Genomic DNA, 16,234 nt, shown 5'->3' on the forward strand with positions numbered 1-16,234 from the left:
CCATCGCGGGGAAGAAAGTGAAATAAATTGAAATTGTCAAAAGATGTCACTACGGCCATAAATCGCGGCGTGTCCCGCAGAAGAGCCGAGATGTGCCTGGCGAGATTTCAAACCCACGAATCGGACGCGGCACACTCCAATTAAGGGAGCATGGCGAACCCAAAAGGTCGAAGATCTCATCACCGTTCTCCGGTGGGCATGAGATAATGGAGAAAACTTCTGGCATTAGACACCGGTGGCACTCGTTTGCTTAATTTTCCTACCCCCTCGAATGATCTCAATCTTTTTTCTGCAAGGTGAATTAAATCATCATCCAATCCGGAGCTCGTTTCGGTACACTCTAGCTCCATTTCTTTGCCATCACTTGCGAGAAGGCTCCATTCGCTCGAGATCCGACGACAAGTATGTCAATTACACGCAATCAACGGGGTGCTTTGTTCGGAGCCTCATCCGACCGACCATTTAAATGCTCATTAAACATGGCTCGAGATGGAATTGTTTCCCTTTTGGTTTTCGTTTTTGTTTTGTTGTTTCTAGAGCAGCTCACTCCTTCGATCGGCCACCGGCACCGGGCACCGTTCTGTCAACGCGATGCATTTTCCGCAGATTAATGTACCGTGAAATTGCATAACTGCATATCTTTTGCTCCTTGCGACGCGCTCGCCGTTGCTGTCATAAATCATATGCTCAATTTAACCACTCCGTAGTCACTCCGCGGTCGCTTGATCAGTCGGTCGGTCGGCGTAGTCGTGGACGATAAAGCAGCGCTCAAAACCGCTGAACGGAGTCCCATCACCTGCGCATGCGAGGTCGGGTGACATTAAGCAAAATTAAGTTCGCGTTCCGCGAGCTCGAGACAACAGGACGTCAACGAGACAACCCGTCAACGGTATGTCCCCGCAAATGGATGCCGAAGGGAGCAACCTGAGTGATATCGAGCGTAACCTACTTCGAGTGGGACCGTAGCGGACGGCACGAGAACGCAATCGCACTGAAACCGCGCACCGGCACTCGGAATGGTGAGTTATGATTGCGAATTCCACTCGCTGGGGCCTCCGATTCCGCCAAACGGTACGGTTCAGAGGCGAACCGTTCATACTTGTTCGATTGTCAGATCTGAAGGGTCCGCGCAATCCCTTGCCCACTCGCAAAATGCCCACCACGGGTAAGACCAGTGCACGCAGGTGGGCCAATGGTTCGATGGAAGATGCAGAGTGGAGCAACAAAAAAAAACATCCCCAACATACCGCAATTTGCATACCGATGACGGCTTAAGAAGCCGCACTAGCGCTACACGGTGCTTACAAATTAATCTGAAGCATTTCACATGTTGTTCGAGAAATTGCACCTCCGTTGTTAACCGCAAGCCCGCGAGGTCGGGAACACCGCGTGAAGGCAACCGTCACGGCAGCTACTGGAGCACGTAATGATGGATGATGGCTCCCGAGCGATGTGTCGTGTGAAAATGACCCGCTCACTAGGTCAAACGAGCGGGCCCTCGCAGGTGACTAATGCACAATGCCTATCATTTTGATCTCATCGAGGACATCGAGCCCGGGGGCCCGCTGAGCCGCCGAACGGTAATTATGCAAGGTTGTGCCTTTTTATCATTCCATTAAACCGCACGAAACCCCCGTACCCCGATAAAACCGGTGAATTAAAAGCCACGGTCAAAGCCTCAACCCATCTAGCGGGGTCTTCTTCGGTTGCTTTTGATGGCATGGTTAGTTGGCAAAATTTATGGCAACCTTTTCTAATAAATGAAGTCTAGTTTCTACGTTGCTATGCCTCAATTTGTCGGCGGTTTTTTTCGGCTCATAATGGTCCAACTAGCTCGCTGGCTGTTTCCATTCATGGAACAATCGGTTCCCTGAGAATGCCAGATCATGAAAGGTACAAGTGAAACCTCGAAATAAAAATCCCATCATATTTATGCTCAAATCCCCCCATTCATCGAGACCCAAAATCGAAACCGAGCGAGCGCATAATGATTTTGTTCCATGTGGACATTTAAAGCGCCCACACTACGTACGTTTCACCCAATTTATGATGTTGCTTACGCCCCTGCGCGTTCAACCTGCTCGCTTTGGTTGATAAATAAATCTGTCAAACCGTCGGAAGGTAAATCTAAAATCTTCCACCGCTCCAAAACCCGCAAGCGACACGAAAGACTTCAACGCGCGACCAAGCGAGAAACCCGCCCTCTGGTGGCTGGAAATTGAAAACCGCACCGTTGCCGGTTTCGCACCAGCAAAAGCAAATAAGAGCAGAACGACACCCATTTTCTGAACCACCTTTTTGAGCCGATTGATCGAGATCGCGTTCTTGCCATCGCGCGTCACACTGGCCCACCTGCTCTGCCGGCGATGGGAGAAACCGATAGGTTGCGCAAGAAATTCGCATTCCATATGCGCATGCAAGCGAAATCGGGTGGCCTTTCCGTCCCGTGACATGCATCCCACGTATATCAGGGTTGTCCCGAAATGCAGAAAAAAGAAATAGACACAACACAGCTACACTAGTCATAATGAACGACCACGACATTTGCGGTGAGCCGTGCGATCGATCTATCGACGGTGGCAGCCTGCGACGGGCCAGTACCTCGCTGGCAGGTCAATAATTCGAATGTTTCGAGCATGTTACAGGGCGGCGTTAACAGCTACGTTCCACGCACGGTTCACCTACGTGCCGTTGGTGGACCACCCTACCAGCAGGGGGGTTGCAAAATAAGTTGCTCCGGTCGTGTAATTGAGTCGGTTCGAGGATTCGGCTTTCGGTGGTCGCAAGCAAATGATCGATTTTCTCCCGACCCGGTTCGCTAATGGACTGTGACCTGTTTCTGGGTGCAACAAATTCATCTCAAATTCGCATTCCAAACCGCTAACCGGCTTCATTTGGCACCTCGTTCGGCGGGAGTGTTAAATGCGAGCGGAATGTCTATTTATTTTAACGCTTGTATCTGGGCCAAGTCGGTTGAGTTGACGATCGTGTTTTTGAGGATCATAAAGCTGGGAAACCCCCAATGCAGCGATGTTCACTCATATGTCTTGTAGTGTGTTACAAAACGAACGGCAACCGTATCAAAACGGCTTTCAAAGCCACCGGTTCATTGTGGGAAGTGCGCCGAAGCGACACGCATGTAGCCCCAGCGCGGATTGATGCATCTTTGCGCATGTGCAAACCTCCCCAATGCCGTATCGGCTGACTCCCGGTTCGATTAGCATTTCGCCCTTCTCGAACCCTTGCATACCTCCCCCAGACAGCCACCCGAGACCACCTGCTCGGAAAGGTATCGAATTTGCAGTTTCCTTTTCCATCCACCCATCTTTCCATTACCCAACCGACACGATGGCGCCTTCCCACTCCGGATTTGGCCCCGGATCACACCATCGCGGCTGCGTTTTTCCCATGCCAGCAATCACACACCTGCAAACCAGCCGTCGGAAGCGAACGTTTGTCATGCATGCAGTGTCGCGCCGGTTCCGTTGCAACGTGCCGCGATAGGGAAACGTGAGAGATTACGTGGCCCCCACGAGTTCTATACCAACCCACCCGGGGAAGCATCTGTTTTCCCTTTGATTGACAGTCGGCCCCAGCTGGAAGCGATCGTTTCGATGCACACGCCCTTCGCCCAGCGCGCAGGTGATGCGGAACATGTAGGCTGCACCGTACCGCCGATACCAAATATAAACGGGACAAGGTTAGGCTGTAATGGAAACGGAAATTACTCACCCCGATTGTGGTGCATTGGTTGGCTGGCTGGCTCGCTTGAGAAGGTCGGGAAGCGACGGCAAATAAGGATGACTCGTGAGGGAGTCACTGCATTATGTAACCCGCAAGCGCAATTGAATGATTTTGAGTGCCTTCGCCCATCGCCACCGGTTGCGGGAAAAGCAATCATAAATGCCGCGATCTGGTGGCCCTTTTTGGTGCGCACGAGAAAATAGGCCAACCAGAGAATGGGGTTTGAAAATAGATTGGTTAGAATGAAGCTCACGCAGCCACTTTTAGCGCACTTGATAAACTCCAGCTGCGCAGTTGGTTAACCTACTTCAAGGTACCGACGTGCTCTCGCAAAACCAGCGGAACCAGCACAAGCTCCGACATTTACGGCCCCGGGAGGTGGATATAAACCTGCATCAATTTATTAACCACCCGCCGGTGGTTGCCAGCAGTTTTCCCTTATTTTCGCACACTTTTTAGCTACATTCTACCGAAGCGAGCGCGCAACATTCCATCATCTTCAACGTCAGGGTGGTACCGAATAAAACCACAAATTACCCACAGCTTTTAGCATGACTATGGCCACAACCGGTGCACCAGTGTCAGGGCACTAGGTCAAACCCCGTCTTTCCCGGGGGGAGAAATGAAATCCAACCACCGAGCACGTCGAACCGAGTCGATCCAGCGTTATCAGGCGGCCTAAGGCGCAACCACAGACGCACTCACTCAAGAGCGAGGAAGTTTGAATTGTTCGGTATCATAAATTATTATGTTTATTGCGCTGCGTTCGGTGTTGCTTCCCGGGAGCGCACAAACAAACGTGCTAATCATGGGCCTTCGAGCAACGTTCTCTTTTGTGTTGGCCGATTGTGGTGCGCAGATGCGATTGATTTTCACATCACAAGGATTGATGCCCTCGGGACCCCAGCTCGATTTCACTGTCTGAGCCGTTCGAAAGAGAAAAAAAAGCACGTTCAATGGAGCTCCTATTTATTGTTTCTCCTTTATGTGTGTTTTAATTTCCGATACGATGATGCCCGGCTGGAGTAAAACAAATTTAACGAGCATATTTGAGCGGGAAATCGTCTTGAACGACCAAAGCCGTGTTGCACTTCCATCCGACCCGCTGCTGGACGAGGACGTGAACGAGCTGGCGTATAATTTCTTCCTTCAAGTCAGCGTCAGTTTGATCTTCCCGCCACCCATACCAAGGGCTCGCGAACAGTGCGCTTGCGTTCGCTGGCATGTCCGAAACGTCACCAAGGTATCCACGCACGCCTCCGGGCTCTAACGATGGCCACACGAGCGAGCCGTGTCTCAGCATAATCGTGTGAAACGCAATCGCTCTGTGCACTCTCACTTGTTCACGGCAATGGCGGGACAGGCTGCATCTGGAAAGCCTTCCCATATCCACCGATTCCTTGAGTGCAGGGAGACTAAGGGCTCGCTCGGTTTATTTAAAGTTTACCTTCCGGCCATACAAGGTCCTACAAAAAGCACGCCAATCACCAACGGGGCTGCCAACAAACCCCAACAATCGCAGTTTCTTTTCAAACATTTGCACAGTGGCATGTGTTTATTTATGAAGAAAAAAGCATCCATAAAACACTCAAACGGTAATTATGAATGCATGTCGGGGCAACTGCTAACGCGACGCCCCATTCGCTTGGCCCTTTACGAACCAACAAATTCGATATAAATGTGTCTAAACGAGCAATCAATGGATCTGACATTTTACGCGTGCTAATCTGATTTCATCGGGAAAGCCCACTCGTCAGCGGTCGATTATCGTGCGGAGGCCACCCAGTTTTTTTTTGGGCTGGTTACACTACAACAACAAGCGCCCAACGAGCGGTCGCTTTCTAACGCACCAAAAGCCCTCCCCAATTCACCCGAGGGCGGGGCAAGGCCGCCTAAGTACAATTCAATCGTAAACCCCCGAAACACAATTCGAGATCCCATCAAAGGGACACACAGAAAAAAAGGGGAGCAAAAAGTTGAACCCCCAATCGGCCGGCGGCCCATCATTTGCTCGTTGTGCAACCGAACGGCCAGCGTAGGGTCCTCATTTTTTTTATTTTGAAGGAAAGTTCCCAACATTTGTCACACCTCCATCATGTTGTTGCTGCTGCCGCCGATGTTGTGTGTACGGTCCAGCTGTGAGCCGTAAATCAACGCACCGATCGAACCGGCAAGTCGAGGGGCAGCATTAATTTATTTTCTTCACAACAAAAAAAAAACCCACCACCAGGTGACGAGCGAAGAGGAAGAAAACCTTCCGAACGTACCGGGGGTCAGCGTTATGTTGGCCTCGCGTTAAATCTTGCGGCGGAAGTGAGCTGCCAAATCAAAATTTAACCACGACTCCGATGGCGAGGAAAACAACGCACGGCGCAGCGAAAACATGCGTCGACGGCCCACACCGTGGTCGCGTTTAAATTTGAATACAAAACAAATTATAAACGAATTATGTGGCCGCAGCCATCACGGGGACATGTTGAGCTGCCGCTGCTGATGCTGTTGGTTGGCCTGTTTACCCTGCGGTGGACCGCTTTCGCTCGGCGCTTGGAGGAACCTTATTTATGATCTTTCATTTTCACATGACGCGCTCGAGCACCGGGTTCGGGGGACTTCGCAGGAACGCCGGGCAGAAACGCCGTGTCACCGGAGAGACTGCGCGCATTAATTTGGCGACGAATTTGGAGCTCCCGGAAAAGGGTGTTCAGATCGCTTCGCGCGATTCGCTGATCCTGAGAACGAGCTTTTGGCGCTTTTTATCGGGTTCAGGTTTCGCGAGAGGCGAGTGCATAAATTTTACTACCTGTCTTGCTGCTTTTGGCATCGTTTTAATGTGTCTTTGTCGATACGTCGTCCGCATGGTTGGTGGACGTTGTTGGCAGCATCTTTTGGAAGGAAAAACTCGCAAAAAAAACCGGAAGCTTCGGTGTTGGGAGTGGTACTCAAACGCAACAGCAGCTAGCCCGCTAATAAAGCATATTTGAACATTTTGAGCGCCAATTTTTAAAAGCAATATCACATTAAGCCACCCAATTTATGCTTCCGCCGTGTGTGTGTGTACTATATTTTTTGTCCAAACCATCCAGCCCGTCAATTGTAGTGCCAATTTCATTCTTCTCCCAATACACAACACTTTCCCTATTTTGGCTAATTCATCCGACTTATCTTCCGCCCGGTGTTCGCTCGTTAACGATAACTACGCTTTTCACCGGCGCCGATTAATGCTGACTGTGAGATTGAGTTGCAAAAAAAGAGCCCTCCAATGAATCGATCCCTCGCAAACAAACAGCCCGTCAAGCTGGGTTCGCTGGGAAAAGCGAAAAGAATCGATATTGGAAAATTGCCCCTCATTAGGATGCTTCATTTATTTTTTGTTATCTACCCCTCCTGCATGGTGGGGTTTTGAGTGCCATTTGAGTGTTGCTCATTAAGAAATCATCTGCCCTGTGAGGCGCTTTGGCTCCACGGAAAGCCAACCTCCGATCGCGATTTACTTCAAACAATCCCAAACAACCGCGGCAATGGCGAGTTCACGAGACAAATTTATCACTTTCCGAAAGGGCGCAGAAGCTGTTTGTTACCATTTTTCCCATTTAGGGCGACCTCAAACGGGTTTTTTTTTTGTTTGGGCTGAACACAACCCCAATGAAGAACCCATTAAGCGCACCGTTTGCAGATAAATTGCACCATTTCGCGAAATGCAGCGAAACCCGGACGGGCCCCAAAAAATAAGCGCAAAACAATAAGCCAGCACAAATCGGGCGTACAAACGACTCCTACGATTACCCGCGTGGGGCTGACATTTCGCGGTATCCAATTAATCACTGTAATCCACCGACGGTGCTTTCCCAGCCTTCCCGTACGGGAACAATGGGAAAGGCGAGAGCAACACCGACACCGAGCCGGTGATATTTGCTCCATCCGTGAGCTGCATCGGGTTTCTCTTTCTTTTGTCGTTGCCTCGCGCAATTTCCACCGTTCTTTAAACGCGCTTCACGGCCGTGTGCGAGAAAAACAATACCGGGTAGGCTGAGTGCACCAGAAGTAGTAACAAAAAAAAAGCAGCATCCACCCACGGAAGGCCTCCTTTGGCCTCACGCTCACCCACAGCCACCCTTCCGCTCGGCATCAAACCATTACCCACGAAAACACTTTCGTTCATAATCAACAAAATTATATAATTGCTGTACGCAGCGGCCAAGCGCAGAAACATACGGAGAAACAAAAAAAAGCGGTAACCCGAAACAAAACAACACAAAAAATAACGTGGCCCACGACAAAGCCGCACACGCGCACACACACACAGCTTCCATAAACGAATTATGGACCACGCGCAAAGGCTTCCACGTGCGTTTAAACACTCTCCCATTGTTCGGAAAGTGTTTAATGGGCAGCTTTAGGAGCGTTTTCGGCGCGAAGCTGCCCAAGAGGAAGCTCGAAACTCGTGGCCTCCACCGTCGCCACCCTGTCTGCTTACGTATGAGCCATCGCGGGCGGCAAAAGCTCACCCACCGATGAAAAACCACCAGCCTAAGAAATGGGGGGGCCTGCAGTTCGTTTGATTAGGATCGAAGAGCAAGGGCCGAATCGATCGGAAGCCACGATAGAGTAGCGCGATAAGCAATAGGCTCGCGTACGCTTGTTGGCGATTGGCCCGAAAACCACGCCGCCTGCATAGTCGGGGGGTGAGGTGGTAGGGGGAAAATAAAATCCGAAAAACCAACAACCACCCACCTCGGTGATAATAAGGTTTTTTCTTTTTCTCTCGCTCCCCAATCGAACGCCAATGCCACCCTTCTAGGGCTGCGCGTGAGGGCCACCCTGTGCGAAGGAGCTCCATCATCGCTCGGCAAAGCATAACGATAATGGGTGGTAATAATGTTGATTGAATCGATCGTAAACATTTGATAAAGCGATAATTTCCATGCCAGCGTGCGCGCACCCCGACTCGGAGTGAATGCCAAATAAAACCATCGCGGCCCAAACCCATCCGGTCCCGGTAATGGATTATCCTTCCATCCAGCCGAATGCGGTCCCTTTTTTCGCCGGATGCTGGTGCGGCCGACGGAAAAGGGGTTTCTCGCGTGGTGGGTGGAAAAGAAAAAGCTTGCCCCCACGAAAAAAAAAACACTGCCCCACTAATATAATGCGGGCGGATTTCAACCGTAAAGCGAACCACTGCTCACTTAAACGGCGACCTTACAAGGCTTACGGCATCGCTAATCACGCGCTGGTTGCAGTTGCAGTTGCTGGCGGGGTTGGAAAAAAACGAAAATGATTGGATAATGGTTCAATGCAGCGCCGCTCTTTATTGTGCTCGCGTTCCCGCAAAACGCGTTGGGTGGGTGGTTGGCTTTTAATTCGATAAACCGCCCCTATCACGCGTGTGGCCGCGCGAGGAACAGTTGTGTGCAACCTTGCGCCCTACATTCGCCCCTACGAATCGAAACCCTTGTCTCAAGAGATCCGATGTTTTCGCGATTTAATTAGGCGAGGTTTCGTCTCGCGAGGCCCCAGCGATGTGAAATTTTGCGCTTGCGTACAGCACGAATCACATCACTCCCAGGCACCCTTCACATCCGCGGCGGAGGCCAATTAATGTCTGGGTCAATTAAAGCGTCGGGCCGTTTTAGCCTTAGCCATGTCGTTAGCATGACCGTGGCACGTATGCAATCGATGTACTGTGTGTGTGTTTGTGTGTGTGTATGTGTGCTCGAAATTCCCGCGACCGTTATGGGCATTTTGGGCTTTATGGCTCTATTTATGCAACTTTCTTTCGGGCGGGCGCGCCTGGAGCGGGTATGCAAAAACCTCTACTCGGTAAACGGCAATGATCGATCTACAAAAAAAAAAAGATTCGATCGTCAATGGGCAGAGAAAAGCGAACCGCCAAATCATGACACTTTTGGCTCACCATTTTATATTGCACGTTTTCGGGGAGGGCGCTGGCTTTCTAATTATGCACGCCATAAAACCCGACCTAACCCAGAAGCGCTTGGTGTCGTTTAGCGAACGAATGAAAGGACGGCTTACCGATCATTATTGCTTCGCACCTCAACACGCCCTGTTCGTGCGGCTCGATCAAACGGATCCACGGATCTCGCAGGAATCGTGCACATAATCAAAACATTACCCAAAAACCCACCGACAAACGGGAAACGGCCAAAGAGCGCCCTCAGGTGACGGGCACGATCGAGATCGATCACGGGAGGGTGTTTCCCGTCGTATTAACCGCTGTTCGAGCTGACAATCGCACCCCAACGGCACGAGGTGTGAACGCTCATCCGGCATCCCTTCGCCGGGGTCGGGATCGTCTCACGGGGCCCGTTTCCTTATCGCGACACCTGTGAACGAGCGAAAGGGCGCCACCGCGATGATGATGTGAGTTTCTCGCCCCAAAGAGAGGGTCGGCTTTCTGGGGACTCTGCTGGACTGACCAATTTGGGGGGATTTATTACACTCTTCCTGTGCGCCGGTTGCGCGCTGATCGATGGACCTTTCGATTTGCTTCAAAAGACCCACTCGAAATTCGTGCATGATCGTGTTAAGTGTCGTGAAGGGTTAATTTGTAGCCGCACGAACCAAAGAAGGGCAAGAGCCTTCTTACGGTCGATCCTTACGGTTCGAAGGCGTGTGTGCAGCGAACCTACGCAGTGCTGACGAGTCATTGACCTCGGGCCAGAATTTGCAAACCGGAAATTCCACTCCAAACCCGTCGGCATCTCGCGCGGCCACCTTGGATTAATTTGTAGGGAGTCTTTTCGAACCCGAAATAAAAAAAAAGATCCCGGGCTCTTTATTAACCGTATCCATTCCCTTCGGTGTGGTTCATCGCGATATCGATGGCGTGGTGGCCCTCGATCGATGGCAGGCGGTACATCGCGTTACTTGCACCCTTCGTGCTGACCAGCGTGTAGCCCCAGGCCGTGGGTGTTGCTCTCCGCCTTGCTGGTGCATCTTTCGCCATCTGCCATCGTCCCAGCACAAAAGACGCTTTCTCTTGCTCTCTCGCTCGCGCAGACAGGATGACATCCCTCTCATGGTTTCGAGGTGGGCCAGGAAGGCCAACACGAGGGAGTCGGAAGTCGGGACGAAACATTTCACCATAAAATCATACCTCCCGCGGCAACCGCCCGGAAAAGGGGACACGGAATACATTAACCAGAACCTGTTATGAGGCCTCCTTGACCAGCCACGGGATGCGTCATTCCGTACGATGGGCACCCATAAAACTGGCACTGCGAGGATCGCGATCGTACATGCGCAATTGTTCTCGCCCGAGCACCTACAGTGGGACTCAACCCGCGAGTTCGAACCTTCAAAACGTCATCCAAAAATGCACCCCAACCAACTCAAGCCGGGTGGCCTTTAACCCTTAGCGAATGGGGGGCGTTTGGGGGTACGATTTCCTGCGCCAAATGCAACGAACCAACGGGCTGGCGTGCACCTTGCACCTACACGACGCGCCGCATTCGTGGCTGTGGCAAAACGCGGTAGTAAATTATGCCTCTGTCAAGCTACTTGCCAGAGCCGTCGGAGAGAACGCAGAACAACATCCAATGGCGGCAGTGACGCCGACGACGACGACGACGACGACGACGACACCTACGAAGCGTGCTGTATGTCGGTGGCTTGCGCACCTTCCGGTTTTCCAAACAAACCCGCTCCCGAGCTCCCGAGGGTGCAACCGAGGCGCCTTTCGGTGGGTTCGTTTCACTGCCTGCGCCGCTCGTTGAAGTCACCCATTATATTTCGCGTGTTTGGGACGCAGGCGGTTTAATTACGATGGCGGGTTGAGCGGGATGACGTACGCCTCTGTACTGGCGGTGAGTTTAGTGTCTCGAGTGTTTGTCCGTGTGTGTGTGTGTGTACGGATTGGCGTTGTGACATCCTGTTTTCTGCCAGCGGGCAAAATCTGCATCGCGAGCGGCAAGGGTTTTGCTAAATAATTGCCTCAAATAGGCCACTTGCCGCAGCGACGACGATCACGCCGCGTTTGGTACCGCTCACTCGCATAGCAGGAAAGTTAATGAGGGCTGTGAAGCTTCCGAAAATGCCGCCCTTGTCGGAAGCTCACCCGTTTCATGCCCATTAGTTTAATAAGGTCAACTAGAAGCAGCGTATTATTTAGGTGACGTTTCGTGTGAGCTCTTTGTGATCTTTAAGCTCATTTCTATGAAATTTCAAACCAGTTTCCTGCATCATCATCTTTTCTAAGACATCATTTCGGGGTAGGGCTTTAAACGAGTTTAAATCTACGGATTAATATCAAGAATCAATCGCATTGCAGAAACAGCAACCTACCCCCTGCTAACCTAAGCTGCCCGTGAGGATCAATATTTTTGTACCAATCTAGTACCTTTCCGGTTCGCAATTAACGCGATTTGGTGTCGATTCCTTCCCCCCAGAGTAAAACTGTTCCATCGCGCTACAGATTTATGCCCACCATCCACGCACGCTTGCTAGCGGAAAACTCGTCCATGGAAAAAACGTGGAAACCAAACAAACCCGAGACCCCCGCAAGGAATCCACCCAGCGGGCCATTTCACGACGAATAGCGCTCGGTGCACCCGCACCTGTGCTGGCCTGGGAGCGAAATATAATTTCCGCCATTCGCCCATTACACAATCTCCTTCCAACCTGGTGGCAGTCGGATGGCACGGTACGGGTGGCGCAAATAAATAACTAAAACGAAACGAAACACATCTCGGATCGCGTAAAACCGTCCCGATCCGCCGGTGCGATCTGTTACGCAGGCTCTTTTGGGGGGATTCGAAGGGAGACAAAAAAAAAAAAGCAAAGTAACTTCAATCGCTTACACACCACCGTGGGTGACGCTCGGGTGTTATGCGAACGCGTGGACCCCCGCCAGAATGAAAGGTGCTAATTTTATCCGATTTTTTCCCGACGTGAATAATTCACACGGAAAATTGGCGACAAGTGCGACCGACAGCAACTGGCGACGGAAAGCGTCCCCAGATTACCATCGGACCGGTGTAAATCAGCCGAGGAGTAACGAAACAAAAAAAAACGGGGTGCAAATGAACGGAACAAACCGCCATTAAGTGGATTTGTTTCCGATTTATGCCTCATTTGATTTTCCTCGCGTCGTAAAGAGTGAACTCGAGCTCCCCACTTGTGTTTGCTGACCAATTGTGACGGGGGACGCGACCACCTGAGGGGAGACATTTTTCTGCCGTTTTTGGAAAACCACCCTAACTGCATCCAATTCACAGGTGCCCACCTGCACCCGGACGCACCATTCGGCATCTTTCGAGCGGGTAAACTGCCACTCGGATGACCTGACCACAAAACCGTAACAGAAACCACTTAGTGCGAATGACCGCGAGAGAGTTACAGCACCTAATGTAGACGAAAGCCACAACAATAACAACACCAAACACCCGAAACAAAAAAAAAACAAGCGAGATGAAATCAAATCACCAACCTCTACAAGCGAAAGTAAATCAAGCGTTCCTTTCGGTTCTCTTTTATGTTGCTCTGTTTTTTTCTTCCTTCCTCTCGGGCTTTAATTGAGCCTTTTTTCCAACGCCACCAGCGTGTGAGCAATGGTACCGAAAGAAATAAAACAAAAAAAACAGCCCCGCCAAAAAACAAAACACTCGCGAAAGCATAACTCTCTTCCCCGAATTTGGCACGGAATTCCGACCAGACGGTTCCGGCTGACGTATTCTCGCGCAGAAGGCGGCATTTAATTTTTCATTGGGAAGCGTTTTTCTTGCTGTTTTTTTTTTTGTTGCTGTCTATTTTCTATGCAGTTTTTGTTCGATTCATCACACAGCCCGTTTCACAGCCGGCCCGATTTTCCTTCGTGGGGATGCAAGGCCTTTTTTTTTCTTTGCTCCTGCTTCCATACGCGCATACCCGTGGAAAAAGATGTTTTTATTTTCCACCATCAAAAACCACCGCCACCGGGAGCCGAATGTTTTTGATGAATTGGCTAACGGTGCAAATGCAACTCGAACAACCGAGAGAGTTCCATCAATCACACCGCCATCATGCGACACGCGTTCTTTTTTTTCCTTTTTGACGCCCAACAAGCGACAAAGAAATGCAGGAAAAGCAACACACGAACAAAAAAAAGCCTCCCAGCTCACCCAACGGTGCGATGTTTTGTTTTGTGTTTTCGTTTTCCTTCGGTCTTTGGGAGGGTTGTTTTTTTTTCAACTGGCCAGCCACCGGCAGTGTGTGAAGAATAAGTTATTGTGTAAAATGGCGAAATAAACTAATAATTTGGAAAGTATTTATCGACCGCCTGGCGGGTGAGCGGATCAAGGCATGGAGGTGATCGCTAAACCTCCTGCCGTCATTATCCTATAATGATCGCGGATGGTGCGAAATTATGCAACGCTTATGCGCCAATCATTCGCCTAAAAACCTGACAGCGCCATAGCGCGCTAAACAATGGCCCACGGGTGCGTTTGAATGGTGGCACCAAAGCGTTACTCTTGATTAGGCAGCGCGAAATTTGTCACACTGTGATACAGTGGCGTTTTGGCAGCTTTCAAGCAAATTGCAAAAATTACATCACCACCCACCCAGATAACGCTTTAATGAGGAATTTATTAAATTTTCTCCAAGCAAAGAACATTACGGCGATGAGTGCAATGCAATCGTTGACACTTCTGCCAAACACCTACAGTTGTCTATTGTTTCGCGAAACCAAAATCGCGCGATCATTACATAAATCGGTTCCTTCAGGGCCAACCGTTTAACCAGCCGATGCCATCATTAAGGGAGGGAAAATGTGCTACCCACGAACAACGAAAAAAAAAACACTCCCTAGAGAAACGATTCCCTTTCAGATCGGAACCATTAGGTTGCAGGCGATGCTTGAGCTACTTCTACGCCACCGAGCCGGTTTGGTGAGGCGCTTTTCCATTCGCTCTGGCTTCCCGTTCAGCTTCTGCCGGCTCGCTGACGCAGCGCCGCTGATCAGATGACGCTGATCGGAGCAGATTACTTCCGGACGTAATTATTTGCTAACCGAGAGGCTAACCGTTGCACACACAATCCGATCGCTCCCGATTTGTCCGGCAGCCACTTGAGCCGTTTGGAGAGCGAAAGGCGCAACAAAAAAAAACCTGCCCGAGATCGTGATCGCGATCGCGCCTTCACTTGGATCGCAACCGGCCGCGTACTCCGCGAGCGATGATGTGTAATTCTCGACTTCCTCGCCAAACGGCCCGGCCAGCCAGTATGTTTTTCCTTCGTTTTTTTTTGTTTGTATGCGCCTCCCTCCAGCACCATAACGAGCGGCAATCGTTTCGAGATCACCTGTCCATGGTGGCAGAGGAGTCGCACACCGATCCATACCGAGACGCCACACACGGCCTTTTGGCATATGCCCGAATACGGGATAGGAGTTCGGTTCATGCCGTTGGCGTTGGCCAGTTGATTGACTTCCCTTTTTATTTGCGAGGGACATGAGGCAGTGAGCCCTTCCGAGCGAGCATAAATCGCAGCCCGCGCGACTCGATCGATGTTCACCAGCACAAAAGTCGTGCAGCGTGCAAGGCCGAACCTGATCGCGCGACCTCATCCGCCTTTGCCGCCGGTGGTGACAGATTTTCGCGGCGATAGAATTGGCCCTAGTACGGCCCATGTACGGTGCCCGACCCGACGATCGTCTGGGGTCAGAACAACGGCTGTTCCGCGTTGGAGAGTGCCACACGTGGACGGGCGGGAAGTGGCTCGAAAGTGATTTGAATTTCAACACCCAACCAACCGGCACCGGTCCTGTGGGTAGTGGACAATTTATAGACCGAACGGTGACAATCTTTGCCACGCATTATGGGTACATTGTAGCGAAGCTTTTTCACACCTTCTCTAGCGATCGTTCGTAGCCTTCTAATTACTTCACCAAACAGACGCCAAAGTTTAGTTCTCGTGGGCTCTCCGCCATCGAGAGCGCGTTTTCTGACCCCAAAGGCTGGCTGTACACGCGATGTGTGCGACAGGACTTGAGGGTGCGCTCGCCCGGAGCCTTGTTTATTACGTTCACTGAACTGCCCTTTTGTGGCCACAGCGACAGCAGCCTGAGCCGCCATCGTAGGCCCTTCGCCAGACTGCCGTAATTAATTCATAAGCCAGTAAACCGATCCGGGGCTAGTTGTCTGTACGTCGCCGGCGACAAGTGTCTCCGAGTCACTAGCCGAGTATGCTGACGAAACGATCGACGCCTGCACAGAGATGACTCGTTAGCACACTAGCGCGAGGGTGAAAATTGCCAGCATTCTGAGCGATCGTTTCCACGAATCGGTACTCACGATTTCACTAATGATGAGTCGATTTTTTTTTGTTGTTGCTCGATGTCTTGCATCATTTTATCTGCCCTCGTACCGACGCGGTATGTTCCGTTCACTCGGACGTAGATGGAGCAAGGTTGCCACATTCGAAGAGCTACAACCTCTACAGCCTCGCCGATCAGAGGAGGTCATCCGAAGGTCAGCAAAATCATGCTACGACGCGT

This window comes from Anopheles nili, chromosome 3 (assembly GCF_943737925.1).
Source record: "Anopheles nili chromosome 3, idAnoNiliSN_F5_01, whole genome shotgun sequence".
NCBI classification, from domain to species: Eukaryota; Metazoa; Arthropoda; class Insecta; order Diptera; family Culicidae; genus Anopheles; species Anopheles nili.